Source organism: Tiliqua scincoides, chromosome 1, assembly GCF_035046505.1.
Source record: "Tiliqua scincoides isolate rTilSci1 chromosome 1, rTilSci1.hap2, whole genome shotgun sequence".
Lineage (NCBI taxonomy): Eukaryota > Metazoa > Chordata > Lepidosauria > Squamata > Scincidae > Tiliqua > Tiliqua scincoides.
In genome coordinates this window covers 114,938,101-114,954,797 of record NC_089821.1, presented here as the reverse complement: position 1 = coordinate 114,954,797, position 16,697 = coordinate 114,938,101, and the positions used below count along the sequence as shown (strand labels likewise).

General features: G+C 40.2%; 1 protein-coding gene and 1 pseudogene across 1 annotated transcript in view; both read right to left on the bottom strand.

Moving 5' to 3' along the window:
* Positions 1-16,697, bottom strand: part of GULP1 (GULP PTB domain containing engulfment adaptor 1) — a 211,322-nt gene that overhangs the window by 146,724 nt on the left and 47,901 nt on the right. The window lies entirely within an intron of this gene.
* Positions 12,754-12,872, bottom strand: LOC136637984 (5S ribosomal RNA; annotated as a pseudogene).

Below are 16,697 nucleotides of genomic sequence, written 5' to 3'. Positions count from 1 at the left end.
CATTTAAGCCATTTCTGCCCAGCATTGCATATATGCAACACAGATCAAATACCTGTGGACTGGGCAGAAATGGGATTTTAAAAAAAAAGCCTTAGTGAGATTTCAGTCTCAGGACCCAAAACTACTACTACTACTCCTTCTAATCACTGGGCAACACTACGTATCTCAATGTAAGAAGCTGCCATATATGGAGTCAGATTCTTGGTCCATCTAGCTCAATATAGTCAATACCGACTGGCAGTGACTCTTTTCAGTTTCAGACAGGAAACCTTTCTCTAACCTACCTGAAGATTCTGGGGAATGAACCTGGGACCTTTTGCATGCAATTTATGTGCTTTTAACACTGAGTTATGGCTCCTCCTAAACATATTCATAAGTTCCAAACTATTTTTATATGTGCAGAAAATGTAGTTTGTAAGTACTTGATTTTTCTTCCTTCTGGGAACACTACTCCCAAATGCTAACTTAGTTTTCAAATGTCTCATAAGTGTACACAGTCTCTGTTCATGGGGCAGTTCAACTATAGTAGGGAGCACTGGGTGTATGTTATTATGGTTGGAACCAATTACATGGGCCTTCCATTCTCAAGTGGGATCTTCCCTCCCAACAAGATGCCATGTGTCTAAGTGATCCATTCCATAACCAGACCCAGGAAGGCTAACTTTATGACTAGAAATCACTTCCCGGAAGAGAGGAGAGGAGAGAGAAAGCACACAAAAATGTGTGTAGAGAAGGCACCGAGAGGCCTTGTCTTCATAGGTCATATAGCCTCTGTATTACGAGGGTAGTACAATTAGCCCATTAAGGGCTCACAGTAAGATATGCACTTTAACCAATTATGTGGAAATGCTTTAAATGCAAATTATTTCCAGGTTTTATATAGACGTGTGAAACAGTTAATAGTAAATTTAAATGATTTTCTCATATAATTATACATTCTACACTATAAAATGTCTGTATGCTTTAACTGCTGTTTTAAAATGAAGAAACATCTGTTTAATAAGCAGGAACCTGACTCCTTAGGAATCTAGAAAATAATTTCCGATTACACTAAAATAGCCAGCAGTCATTTTAAGTCATACATTTAAATAATAAACAGCTGTTATCTTTGCAAGCATCTGTTTGGTTGCATGTCAAGTATTTCCCAAAAGCATTTGTCAAAAGATAAGAAAAATTATGCAAATAGTAACTAGTGAGAACAGATTTTGATTTTTTCCTGAGGTAATCCATGATAGCTTGAGTCAATTTCAATCAATTCAACTTTTCTCTCCAATATGTCATATCCTTGATCTCCAAAGTGGCTTTCTGCCTCTTAAAATTAAATTAAGAACTGTCATTTCAGTCTCAAATTCTATCTCCACTCACTGGAACTTCCCTAAGGATTGCAACACAACTTTACCATGATCAGCAAATTAAATATACCTAATGTTTCAACTCCAAAACACTTTTAACGAAGTTTAGTTATCTGTTTCATATATACGAACACACTACAAAAGTCACATATAAGCAGGAACAATATTTTTCCTCCTGAAATTTTATTTCTCTCTGTGTAATGCTTGGTCTCATGGGGTTTGCAGACATTTAACATAGCATTTCCTAAAAACTTGAGTATCTAGAGATATATCTACTAACATGGGTCAACTTTCATTAATCCTTTTCTCTAATTACCTTGTTGTATCACTATGCTTCTGCATTTCTGAAAATTCCTTCCATTTAAGAAGTGGTTTGCTTAATTCATCCCAGCATGTGTTACATTGGAAAAATCTAGCTCTCTTCATAAATATAGGCCATTCTCATGCTTCCATTTCAAACAACCTTGGCCCTATAACACAAATGTGTCTTCGAAAACCCAAGGGGTAATACTTCAGTACCTGTTTTATTGGTATGGATAATTATCTGGAATTTTCTTTATACCTGATTCTGTGCAATTTACTTTTTAGCTGGGGAAAATTGATAATCAGCGACTGGCTGCACGAATTCTTGCTGTATAGAAATATTTTTTAAAGAGAGATACTGAACATACATTACATATTGCATCTGAGTACAGATTTTCTGCACTCAAGTCAGTGCTGGTGCCAGGTTGCTAAGGGTTCTGGGGTGGCACCTGCACTGGACACTGTTTGTCCAACCCCCTCCATGACGGCACATTAAGCAGGTACCACTAGTACTTGTATTGAGAATTCAAGGGATCAGTCCAGTCAGGTGGGCCTTTTGATGGGCACTCATCTCAAGTAAGTGTCCAAACTGGTGAACTCCCAAGTTCACCCCTGACTTCATTATTTTCAATGAATAAAAATTTGTATCCACAAATAGCACAACAAAAGCTAGACTTGTGGTAAAGTCTTGTGCGAAGCTAGACTTGTGACAAAGGTATAAAGCCTTGTGCAAAATTAGACTTGTGGCAAAGATATACTGGCAAAGCCCAATGTGAAAGCAATTATCTGAGCCTGTATCTGGCACTTTCTGTGTGCATGTGCTTGTAAATTCAACTTTGTTTTTCTTGTCTTCCCTAACTATGCGTTAGGGCAAGACAACAAGACAGAAAGGAACTTGACACAACCAGTAACTGTGTGTGCATTGTGTGTGCATTGTGTGCATGTAAAATTTCAAAACATAAGCATCTGCTCTCCACTGTGACACACAATTTGCAGCACAACTGCTTAGTTTTTGAGAAAGAAAAAGAGAATTCTGTTTCCCGACTACTAGAAATCTTTTTCAGAAAATCCTCTGACTTCTGAGATTTCACCAGGCAGTACTCGCAAACTATCAGGCATATCTTCACAACTACAGCAGCAATTCTATTATTAAATAATGCACCTGTGATACTGTTTTCATAATGAAGTTAGTTTAAATTACACAAGTCACCTGTGCTTCAGCATGAATTCCACACATTGGTCACTATGCAAATAGTCAAAGTCTGCAATCTATAACACTCTTTCCTAGGAATAAGTCCCATTGAACACAACGGGAATTACATCTGAGTAGACATGCAAAGAATTGCACTGAAAGTCAAGCACAGAACACTGTAAGCATACAGTGTGGTTTGTGACTGACCCCAACTACATCAAAAAGCAAGCTGAAATACAGGGCACTTCTAGCGTGACTTCCAATAGTGCCATGCAAGGAGACAGGCCACCAATGTGTAGGCAGACATGCTTGCATGCTAAGAAACGCCTTGGATTAGGACCAACCTAATTTTCTTTTTAAAAGTACAGGTGCCCCTCCCCCATTTATGGATCCTACCCTCCACTCTTCAACATTGTTTATAGGCTTAACACGCAAAGCATTTCTTGCTTTCACAGGTCACTATAAGCTTGTGAGCTTATAGCGTGTGCAAGCAGGCTGCTAGCAGCCTGAATACTTGAAGAGACTAGATTGGTGTTTCTCAAGCAGTAGTACTTGCACCACCAGTGGTACTTGAGGTGGTGTCCAGTGGTATGCAAGGGACACCCAGACACCCACCTTCTGGTAGTGAGACTAGCAATGTAACATGACAAGCAGCAGTTGGAAGCTCTGTTTGACAGTCAGGACTATAATGTGTGCTTTTCATGAGCTCAAAAAAGCCTTCCAGTCCGTCCTGATTCTCTTACCGGTGTTTGTCATGTTGCATCTGCAATGACATCATCGCCAGTTACTTCCAGTGGTACATCCAATAGGTGAACCATGAGAAGTGGTACAGCGGGGCGCAAATGCTGAGAAATCCTGGACTACAACTAAGATTAACCAGAAGCAGGAAGTTAATTGCTTCCTGTTAACCTTCTATCAAGACTCTTCAAGCATTCAGGTTGCTGGCAGCCTGTCTGCACGGGCTACAAGCTTGCATGCTTATGGCTACTTGTAAATGCAAGAAAACACTTTGCTGCAGTAAGCGTATAAACAACGTTAATAGGCATGGAGGGCCATAGAGATAGGGTTTCCCCATAACCACGGTTAACAAATCCGCAGAGAACCCTGGAACGGATCCCCCATGGATATGGAGTGGGGGACAACGACACCTGTAGTCTTCAAAATTCTACTCTGTCAATCAGTTTTTACCATTTTGGTGAATACATGATTTCTTTAAAATAGAATATGTAGAGAAAGAGTTCTCTCTCGTCATTCTTTACTAGCATAAACTACCCTATATGTTTCTCTGAATGCTATCAAGAGCACACATAAACTGAACTTTTTTCATTCACACTTGCTAATGCTCAACTATTTCAATGTTACCTGGCATTTTTCTAATCTCAGCTGTGTGAAATGGAAAATGTCGCTGAACATCAAACTAAAGTCAAGACCACCATTCCATTCTTCTTCAGTTCTTTTTTAGAAAGTTCCAACAGTGTAGGTTGCAAAGAACAAAATGACAATCATATTCATATAAAGTCCTTACAGCTTCAGAGGTGACATTTCAAAGAGTTCAGTCCAATTTCCTTGCAAGCCAACAAAGAAGGGATTTCAAATTTTAGATAGAATTTACCGTCTGAAATGAAGATTAGTTCCCAGGAGTTTTTGCAATTGTTGCTACCAAGCTCCATGGTTTTTTCCCCCTATTCTTTCACCTTATGGATGCAAAATGAAAAATGGTTCTGTTTGCAATCACCAGGTTAATTATGATATATTGCTTTTATTATTTCAAAACTACAATCTACTTGTATTATGATAATCATATTTTGGTGCCCAAATAAGAGAGCATTTCTGCCAACAAATTAAATTCCAAATGCATGCTCCTGTAAATATTTTTATCATCATAACAAACCAGAAATGAACTCCAATCACCTACATAACTAAAAACAAGCATAAAATGTATCTTAACATACATTTTCAAGGAATAAATGGGATAAAATTAAACAGGACTAGAGGAACATTTTCATTTTTGAATATTTAAGGAAATAAACAGGCTTTCCTTCAAACAGTACCAAGGAAGACTAATGCCTGCAACTAGAAAACAAAAAGGTAGATGAAATGCTATAGCTGTTGAATTTACTACAAGCATATTCAACAAGCTACTCAACAGAGAAATGATAAAAGTATTTCACGAGTTCACAGTGGTAAATAGTTTTAATAAAAGCAACAAGTGTACAAGTTCATTCTCACATCAATAGCACAATTCCTAAGTCAGGCACACTTGAACTTAGGTTGGAGAACAAAACAGGGACTATGAAAAAGACACCAAAGAAAATACTACACAGAAACACTAGGACTAGGCCAAAGGCACACCTAAGAAGGTACAGCTTCCTGTATCTCACAGTGGCCGACCAGATGCCTCATGGAGCATTCAGGTTACCTGCATCTTGTGCATGATACCTGTATCCTGTAGAGCAGGGGTGTCCAAAGTTTTTGGCAGGAGGGCCACATCGTCTGTCTGACACTGTGTCGGGGGCCGGGGGAAATAAAGACTTGATTTATATTTCAAATTTGAATAAATTTACATACATTTACATAAATGAATATATTAAAGATGAACTTATATGAATGAATGAAGGTCTTGCAATAGCTCAAGGCCTATAAAAGGCCTTGCACAAAGCAAGGCTGGCCTTTCCTTTGCTGCTGCTACTGCATCACAGATGTGAAACAGCAAGCAGTGGAGGGAGCTCTCATCCCACAGCTCACTGAGAGATCAAACAGTTGCCCTCACACTGAGAGCAGTTGCATCCAACCAGTGTGGGCTCCAACAAAACACCGGAGGGCCAGAGGCTCATTGGAGACTGGGAGCTCTCTGAGGGCCGCATTGAGAGGCCTCGAGGGCCGCAAATGGCCCCAGGGCCGGGGTTTGGGCACCCCTGCTGTAGAGCACCCGACGCTGCAGCCTTTCTTCATAAGGGAGGAGTCCCAGTCCAGTAATCATTTTGACTTTTTGCATCTTTTTCAATTCCACTATATCCTTTTTGAGATGTGGTGACCAGAATTGGACACAATACTCCAGATGTGGCCTTACTGTTGATCTGAAAAATGGTATTATAATATTGGCTGTCTGCAAAAGGTGAGACGTGTTTCTACTCTCTTACTATATGAAACACACACATTCTCCATAAAGTGCTACTATACAAGATATGAGCACTGTCATCTTCAGGAATCAGTGGACTCAAGGTCCATTTTGAAACAAGCCGATGGACCTTGACGAGAAGAATTCCACCTCTCAGCCCAGGTGAAGTTCAGTGTGTTCCTTGTTTCTGACCACATACCATGAATTAGGTATTAGCAGAGGTGGAAACAAATTCAATGTGATGAAGGTGCCCAAAAATCTGATTTTTTTTTTCCCATCCTGCACAAAGCAAGTGGATAAAAATGTGGTATTTGTCTCTTTGTTTTTGTGGGGGGGAAAAAGGAATGCTGGCATCAGGTCAGTTCTTGTACATCCCCACTACTAATAGCTGCCATTAGGCTTACGAAGGGACTCATTAAAGAATTGTAAGACTTCCTCTTGGCCTACCTCAGAAAGAGTTGCTGTTATTCTTCTTTGATGCCTCAGCCAGATACAGGTATGTGTTACAAAGCCAAAAAGTACTATAGTGCCCATTGTTAAATTCCAGACAAGGTTTAGCTCAAGAACTTGTTTTCAGGGCCAAAGCTTTCAGCTGAACTGTGTCCCTCTCCTGCCACAAAGTTGTATCAATTGACTTGTGAAGAAGATCAGCAGCTAAAGAAGAGTACCGCCCATTACATTTGTATTAATATGTCAAGATAATAAATACGCTAACCTACCTAGATGTATTCTGATGGGACATAAATATTTTAAGTAAAGGCTTAAGCCCTAGAGCAGGGGTCTCCCAACCCCGGCCCAGGGGCCAGATGCGACCCGCAGCAAGCCTCTTTCCGGCCCGCGGCCAAGTCTCTTGTCCCCTGAAAGCCTCTGGCCCACTCAACTGAACATGACCAGAACAGTGCTCTGATTATGTCTGGAGGGTGTTCTGAGGGCCAGAGAGGTTGAATGAATGAGCCCATTCATTCATTTATTCACTCATCTAGGTTCCATCTCTTATTTATTTATTTATTTAAATTTTATATTTAAATTGTTTTTCCGGCCCTCCACACCATGCCAGATGTTTGAGGCGGCCTTCTGGCCAAAATGTTTGGAGACCCCTGCCCTAGAGCATTGTAAAATGCATGCTGTCCATTCTTCAGAGCATGCACAGAGTGCCATATTCCTACTAGCAAATACAGTTGCTTCTCCCTGCTGTCATCCTCCATGAGTACACTCAAACATTTTATACAAACAAATGAAATGCAGGAACTTCACCCAGAGAAGTGCTTCAGTTACTGTCCCTCAAAAGTACTGAAAAGTCTAGAGCAGAATTTGCCAGGAATATTTGTGATTATTATTAATAAAATACTTAAATCCTATTTTCTGCCCCCCAAATATTTAAAAGGTAAGTTTAATTTTTAATTTAAAGACAGCCACTGTACTGCTTGCGATATGGAAAAAGTCATTATTTATCCACACTGAGAACTGTGAACTTTTTAGACAGGAAAAAAGATTTGTAGAAAACAGTCTATGGAGGTGTTTTCACAGCAAGTATTGTGCTTCTTGATATCATTGCCAGAAAAAAGAACACATCCCGTTTGCATAACAAGTCTCTTTAACTTCAAAAGGGATCACAAAGCCAGAGCACAGTGAGAATGAGCCCTTCCTGAAAAGCCTCAACTGGAATACTGCTTTACTCCATTTTCTGCTAACTTTAGAAGTCTCCTGATCCATAAACTTCAACCAAGCAATTCACAAAGTACAGAACCTAGCTGAATTTCTTTCAGGCTAATATCTTAAACTGCCTCTACATTAATCTTTTGCGATACAATCAAGTTGTGAACCTATATGGAACCCAAGGGTTCTTTGCTAGATTCTTGCAAAGATAATTTGCAAGAATTATCAGCCCAATATTCTGCTTCCAACAGCAGTCAGACATGTGTCCCTGGGGGCTTAGCTTACAGGCAAGGAGGCAAAGCCCATCTCTTGTAATTTGTAAAATATGTATTGGGCTACATCAGCGATTTTCAACCACTGTGCCGTGGCACACTGATGTGTTGCAGGATTTTAGGGGACGGTTCTGTAGTAGTAGGGTCATTGGGGGAAACGTGCTCCCAGCTGGCAGCCTTGTCAATTGTCACAAAACTGATGGTGTGCACTGAAAATTTTAGCAGTGTGCCATGAGAAGAAAAAGGTTGAAGATCACTGGGCTAGATGAACCATTTATTTGATTCTGAATACAGCACTTCTTTACATGGTCCATCTAGCCTTGACGAGGTTTTCCAAGATCTCAAGTAGCATCTCCCAGCCCTGCCATACACCATTCTTTTAAATGGCAATGTTAAAGATTGAAGCTTGGATCTTCTATGCAAAGCACTAGTCTCAGAAAACTTGTAATATTTCCTAAACATAAAATATAAAAGGATGATGGTAACAAGTGAACTTAAAAGTAGTGTCAGGTGAATTATTCATGACAGCCAACATAATGAATATTCAGTGTTCTAAAATTTAATTCAACATAAATCGTGTCACTTATGAAAAACAAATATCAGCTATGAAACAATTTCATTTGTTATCTTAATTTCTCTTGTTCTAGTTAGCATTTTAAAAAAGGTATAACTGAGTTACAACTCTGACACTTTAAGTTTAATAGAAGTCCATCTAATTTGAGGGGCTTGCAGCTTGGCAAAAGAGACAAAGGATAAATAATAGTTTTACTGATCAGCCGACCTAATGGTCTGTGTTCTACAAAGTATAGCATCTGATTAAGCCCTCTTTCACAGAAGTAAAATCAAGAGGAAAATCACACAAACTCAATTTTTCCACATCAAGCTGACATATTCCCCACATATTGATGGAGGCACCAAGCGTGTGCACCCTAAACCCTTTGCCCAGTGGTACTCTGTGAACAAATGGGCAAAAATAATCTTCTAGTATAGTACTTGGCCAGTACGACTTTCAAGGCGATTGCAAGATTAAGATTTGATGGAAAGTTTTTTAGAGAATTAATAGAGCTTGGCCAAGCAGACTTTGGTAGCAATGAAATAGGCTCTCCTACGAGACTCCTCCAGTTCTCAGTGACCTTCAGGAATACTGCCAGCCATTCTGAGATCATACAGCAGGACAGGAATAAATAACTGTAGCAGAAGACTATGCCATCATACTTCTCAAGCCATAAAGTTATGTAAGCAAACAGTGATGGCAGGAAAGGCTTCAGGCAGGAACATCTAAGAAATGATCTTCTCTCCCCAAGCAGTTCAGGATAGATGGAAATTCCTAGACTTGAAGAACCACAGAATGCTTTCTTTCTTTGAAGAGGTTGCCTTAAGAAGAAATATACCTATTCTGGTGAAGTGGATAGGAAAATTATGCCCAAGGACCTTTGATCACATTCTGGATAAGCCTCAAACCCTCTTGTCCATCACAAAACCATCGCATTTGGTCCATCACAAAAATAAAGCAGAGAGAGGAAGTTGAACTTTTTCATATACATTTGTCAAATTTTCTAAGAACCCTAAGAATTATTTGGAAGATAAATTTCTAAGTGTCGGTACTTTACAGAAAACAACCTGCTTTTTATATAATCAAATATCCATCAGCTAATAAAATGCACAGCAATATTAGCTCAGTATCTCAAGTCTACATTTACATGTATGGCTGTCCCAACCTTTTTTCTTAATAGAAGCTTTGTCCAATCCTACATATTTCTTCACAGATACCCTAAAAGGAGCTGCAAGGACAGGGGAACATGGTACCAGAGCAGAGTCAAGAATGGGGAGAGGCTCAATTAATCTCTTCATAGGAAAGAGCAGACAAACTTGCACAGCCTAGCATAAACCTGTACCAGCCCTAACTTAACTGCCAGTGTGGTATAGGAAGGAAACAAGCCATTACATGTGGCACAGCAATTCAAGGCAGACTGATAGGATAGAACTGATAGGATAGGATTAAACCTCGCTACAAGGACTCTTACTTCAAGTAAGAGTGCAGGAAACAATGCCAGAAAATAGTAGATTCAATACTGCTTAAAGAATTGTGCAACAATTGCGCTATGGGAACTACTATCTTGAAGGACTGTGGTGATATTAAAACAGGTGGGGTTGTATTATATCATCGTGAGCTCTTGGGATAAAAACAATAAAATATATAATAAAATATTAAAACCAAATATACTATGACAGAGCAGCACAGCTGCTGCTTGGTTTGTAACCAGTGAACACACTGAATCTGCGCACATGGACTCTAGCAAAAAAAACACCTATGCAATGGGGAAATGGGTTCTTAAGGCAGACTGGCTTAAAACCTGCCACATACTATCACAATTCCATCACAGAAATTGGAAAGGACCTGAACGGCTTTCCTTTTACACTGTTCACTCTCCCCCAACATGACCAGAAATGAACATTTCTGAGCAACTATCAGATACCTCCATCATCCATCCAAGCATCCAATTTCTGCCATAAAATATCAAGACTCTGATAACTCAGATGCCAATATTTTATGCTATTCTGGGAACATGATATAAGGCTATCAGTTCAATTTGATTGCCACTTATTTTTGACCAATAACTATCATGTGTGTCACTAAAGTAAGTCACCACATGTTCATTATTTCGGCTGGATGGCTAGAAATCGTTTTGCACCCAGAATAGGAAAAAAAATGCTCAACTATAAAACCTGCTAAGCATTTAGATTGCTATCCAATATCCTAAATTGGGAGTAAGCCCCATTAAACTCAATAGACCTCACTTCTGAGTAGACACACTTAGACTAAATTCCTATAGGCAATTTAGATATTTAAAAAAGAACGATTTTAAAGCACATTTGAACTGTACAACTTTTGACTTGTATCTTGTCTTATACTGCTGAAATATGCACCTTTTATGGCCATTATTCAATTTTTTTGAGTAGACCTAAATGTCCTGGTATATACATCTGGAAGTACGTGCCACCCCAGGTTGGGAACCCCTAGTCTAGGGGGTTCCCAGGTCTCACCTATTTGGTACGGCTCTGGAGTTTGCCTGATATCTGCATGAACAAAAGTCATTTCCAACATCCCAGGAAACCAAATCCAGGACAAGGTTATGCAGGTTAAGGTTGGTTTAAAAAGTTTTAAGATGGCAAGGGCAGAACATCCCCACTTACTTCCCCATGCCAAATGAGAAAAGTCAGCTATCAAATGGTGCTCCTCTTCTATTTAGTGGCGGGGGGAGCAAGTGTCCCATTCACCCCAGCATAGCATATTTTCAGTTGCTATTGGTTATGTATTGTTTTAGATTATGGATCCTCTAGGTCAGGGGTGTCCAAACTTTTTGGCAGGAGGGTCACATAATCACTCAGACACTGTGTTGGGGGCCAGGGAAAAATAATTAATTAACATTTAAAATTTGAATAAATTTACATAAATGAACATATTAGAGATGAAACTTATATGAATGAATAAAGGTCTCGTGATAGCTCAAGGTGTATAAAAGATCTTGTGCAAAGCAAAGCTGGCCTTTCCTTTGCTGCCGCTGCTGCTTCATAGATGTGAAACAGCAAGCAGTGGTGGGAGCCTTCAGCCCGCAGTTCACTTGAGAAGCCAAACAGTCGGACCTCACATTGAGACTAGTCGGGTCGGGCCGGCACGGTCTCCAGAGGGCCAGAAGCTCAATGGAAACTGGGGGCTCCCCAAGGGCCAGATTGGGGGTTCCAAAGGGCCGCAAATGGCCCCCGGGAAGGGGTTTGGGCACCCCTGCTCTAGGACAAAGAAGCATTTTTGTTGAAGAATGTTATCTAAATCAGGGATGCCCAAACCCCGGCCTGGGGGCTACTTGCAGCCCTCGGGAACTCCCAATCCAGCCTGCGGAGAGCCTCCTGCCTCCAGTGAACCTCTGGCCCTCCAGAGACTTGCTGAAGCCCAACCTTGACTGTTCAACCTCTTGCATGAGCTATGGGATGAGGGCTCCCTCCACTGCTTGCTGCTTCACATTTGTGATGCAGCAGTGACACCAATGGAGAGGTCAGCTTTGCTTTGTGCAAGGCCTTTTATAGGCCTTGAACTATTGCAAGACCTTCATTCATTCATATAAGTTTCATCTCTTATATTCATTTATGTAAATTTATTCAAATTTGAAATGTAAATTAATTCTTTTTTTTTCCGGCCACTTTCATTTCCCAGAAGTCACCCAGAAACAATGCTGCATCATCACATGCCATTCTCAAGGGACTTATGAGAAACCAACAGTGGTCACCAGCAAGTGGCTGCACAGAAGAGAACCATTGCTTCCAAAGTCCCATTTTCATACTCACTGCACCCTTCCAAATAGCCACAGCATTCCTCATTCACTTCCTTAAAATGAGAAATGAACAGTGGAAGGGGCAGATTTTGGCTCGGCTCTAACACAGAGATAGATGTTATTGGATTCCATTGAGTTGAGTTCTAGTAGAGAGAGAGAGAGCCTTGACTTCATTCCAGATGCTGGAATAAACCAGTGGTGAGTCTAGCTTCCACTTATATCCTTGACTACATACTTTTGTTTCTTTCCATAACTGAAAGGTTGCCATCCAAACCTATGGATTAATGTAAAGGGTTATGAATAGGGATCCACTGGTGATTATGGATGGTGAGGGATCTCTGCTGAGGGGGGACCCGTGGGAGGAGTTCTTGCAAAGTATAGGTCCTCTTTGCATTCATACTTACCATACATCTTAATGCTTTTGCTAGTAATATTTTGCAAGTCTTCAAAACAGACTCATTACCAAATTCTAGTTTTCTAGTAGGATTACACTGGTGGTTGGCAAACTTCAGTCTCGAAAGACTATGGTATAAGCCTACAGCAACCAGTATTCCCAGGCGGTCTCCCATCCAAGTACTAACCAGGCCTGACCCTGCTTAGCTTCCAAGATCACATGAGATTGGGCATGTTCAGGGTAACAGTACACTAGGAATAATAAAAAGAAATGCAAGTAGAAAAAGTCCTAAAAGCAAGAAACACACACCAAAAAAGGTACCATTTATATGAAGTTGCTTGGGTAGCAGCTATGATCACAATGCTTGTTTCCACTTGTATTTTCTTCCTAAAAGGAATTTTATACTTTCTGACACTATGCATTTGAAATGGGGATTCTACTGTTACACAAAGAACTTCTGAGGCTCATTTGCAGGACAGAGAAGGTAATGACACTTGACAAGTGAGGGACCTCTGCTACTGAAATGGAAAATTGAGTTGGGAAAGCTTCTCCCAAGTAGGATTTACGCTTGTGTAATTTCATAAATGAATATGCCATATCTATTTTGAAAGCTCTTCAGGCTGTGCTACAGTAGGATTTAAAACTTTATCTAAAACGGAAACTTGTAGTGGTTGGGTCAGCAACCACTTTGTTGACAGGCTGTTCTGAGACAGATGACAAGTCCCACCCAACCACCAAATGGCCTGATGCCAAGACTCATGCCCCTGTTGCCACAGTTGCTGGTCATGCACACCCACTTTTAGCCTCTTGGGTAAGCACTGGGGAGGTCTAAAGACATTGATTAAGAGGTTAAATTAGTTCCAGAAGCTGATGCCAGTTGTAGAGCCCTAATTTAAACAGTTAATGCATTAAGGGCTCTCAACTTTCATTTTACTTAATACATTTTTATCCTGCCTCCCCCCCCCCTCCAAGAGTGCTCACTTCCGATAAACCGGAAGTGGAGCGCGATTGCTCCACTTTCACTTTTGAAGCATCATAGAGCCCTGTGGACAGCCACGCAGGGCTCCCCGCATGCCCAGGAGGCTGCAGGAGGCTTGGGTAAGTGTACCCAAGCCCCTGCAGCCCCCCCCCGAGCGGCACGATCCTGGGAATTGGGCCTCTGCCTTCCCCTCGCCCCCGCCAGAACTTACCGCAACTTTCAAACTACCTGGGGGTTTGAAAACCTCAGGTATATGCTATAGACACTATACTACATTCAGCCACTAGATGGGGTGAACAATGGAATCTAGTGGAATGAAGTTATAATTATTTAACAGCACAAAGGTAGGAAATCAGATTTTGGTACTTTCCCCCCCTTGTTATATCTAAAGGTGGACCTTGGTATCAGTGGTGAGTCAAATCAGTGGATACCGATGTCCCACCTGTACATCAAAACTGCAGAGCATTTCAAAACCAAACCAAGGAGCGGCAGACAATATTAAAATTCACAAAACCAAAAGACAACACAGCAGAAGTAAAACAGCAATAAAAGTGGCAGTTATAAACAAACATCTAGCTAAAAACCTTCTATATCTAGCCACACAACTTTTTATTACACTTTTATAATTTAGCAAGATAAGAAGAGCCCTGCTAAATCAAACGAAAGGTTCAGCAAGTTTAGCATACTGTTTTGCACAGTGCCCTACCAGATGCCTCTGAAAAACACAAAATCAGGACATTGAAGCAAAAGCCTTTCCTTGTTTTTTCTCTTCTTCTTTTTACCCTCAACTGATATTCAGGAATTTCAGACAAAGGTTCCACATACCCACCAGGAGAAATAACTAGTATAGACCTCTCTTCCATAAATTTATCTCTTTTAAAAGCTGTCTCTGAGTTTTTCCCAGCTCCAGTTTTACTAGCTAAGCCACCTCTTCATTATCTTTTCAAATTTCCATGAACGATGGAATCCCATTTTGGAGGTGCATGTTCAGTGCCTTGACTGGGATTGCCTGATGTTAAGGAACCCTGTACCTGTATATTCAACTATTCCCTTTCAATTCTTAAAGAAGAAATACATGCATGGAATCAATCTCCAAACACCAAAAATCTGATCAGAAGATATAGAATCAAACAATTAGCTTTTGTACATGGCTTTTAGATCTCATTACATACAAACTCATTAAGAATATAGGTGGCTAATTACATGGGCAGTTCTTATTTTTCCTATTATAAATTAAGACTTAGCTGCTACTGCTGTGGGATGAGGTGTCATTACCACCTAGAGCTGCTTATATAGAAACAGAATTGGAAAGATAAGTTCTGTTTATCAAGTTCCAACCAGACATTTCAGTCAATCAACTGCATCCTGGGTTCCTAACCACAAATCAAGTTGTATCAGCAACTTGTCCCACTTGGAGAGCAGTGAGAGCCATTTATTGGAAAAGAGAAAGAAAAACGAGGGGCAGAAAAGAGAGAAAGAGAGAGAAATGGAAGTGGAGGCTTTCCCTTTACAAAATCACATATTTCTTACTAAGATTCATAAGGATGGATTTCAGTTTCAGACACAAGATACCAATGGAATTTAAAAGAAAATGTAGCTATGGAAAATTGTTTTACATTTTCTTTAATGGGAGACTATGGTGTCAACATGTACACTACCATGGTTTTTTTACGTGCACAGGTCATACTGAGCCTTAGTAAATGGGAATACACAAGCGCATGTAGAATATACAGAATTAAAAGGTGTTACCCCTTCCTTTAGTCAGTGTCTATAAATTTTGTTATTCTTAGTGCTGCTTTTATTTTGCTGCTATTAGATGTTTTAATCTGCTCCAATGTATTGTCGTTAGCTGGCTTTAATGATGTTGTGTTTATTTTATATAGAGGTATAACTTAATTATCCATGGATTTTTCACCTGCAGTTTTATCTCAATGCAATGAGAAGGGCCCTTTAAATTAAAGGGAAAAAATTGTTTAACAATAGCCTCATTAATGTGAGAGAGGGTAGCTGGCTGACAATCCATCAGTCATTCTCTCTCCAGGCACTTAGACAGCTTCACTCCAAGGCAAGCAACCCCTCCCTTCCTCCTGAGCATGTGAAAGAAAGATAATCACTTTGCTTTCTTGCCTCCTGCTCAGGGTGAAGGGAGGGGTCACTGGTTTGGAGTGAAACCTTTATAATCACCTGGAGAGAGACCGATTGATGGATTGTCTGCCTAACACTCTATCTTATATCACAAAGGTCGGTAAGGCTGTTTTTAAATCGCCTAGAAAAGGAACATTGTTTCTTAAATAGATTTGCTTTAATGCCATTTTTGCCATCCAGATGAGTTTTGGGAATGGAACCCTCGCAAATAAAGAGACTCAGCCTGTATTCTGTTTTTAGTTACTTTTAAATCACCTTTTGTATGGGCAGGAGATCTGGTCTAGAGGGTAGAGCTGCCGTTATGCCTAAAGATATAATCTGAAGATCACCTGTTCCTGATCACTGGAAGCCCAGGGAGCTGCTAGACCTTGATGAGCTCTTTTGGGTGAGAGCCAAAGAAGCCACCTCTGAAGTTCTTTGTATGGGAGGAGATCGCAGTCAGAACGTGACCAGACTGTGAGAAGATCCACCTAGAATGTAGTCAGTTCTTGAAAGATAGAAAGAACTCCTTTGTGCATTGTAAGAACTCCTTCAGGGGTTTAGAGAAAGCCTGCCCATGTAAACCACCTTGAATAACACCAAAGAACCAATCCATTGGCCAGAAAAGCAGTATATAAATAACTGTTCTTGTCACTTTGAATTGTGGAAAAGGGGCTATAAAACTTGAAATAAATAATCCAACACTGATAGTAAACCAGGACTGTGGCTAGCATTCCATTTTATTAAGGACAAAGTCATATTTTTGGAACAAAATATTTAATATTATAGCTTCTATTTTCTCCTGGAACTGAACTGGCAGTGTTGTGCGGGGGGGGGGGGGTGAGGACTAGCTTTAGGTCTACAAGAAAAAAAAAATCCCAACTGTTCAGTAGTCAGTTTCGGTACTGAAAGTGGGGACATATTCAGTTGCATTCAAGCTCTTTTTATTGTCCTGCTAGCATTTTACAAGGGACTTAAT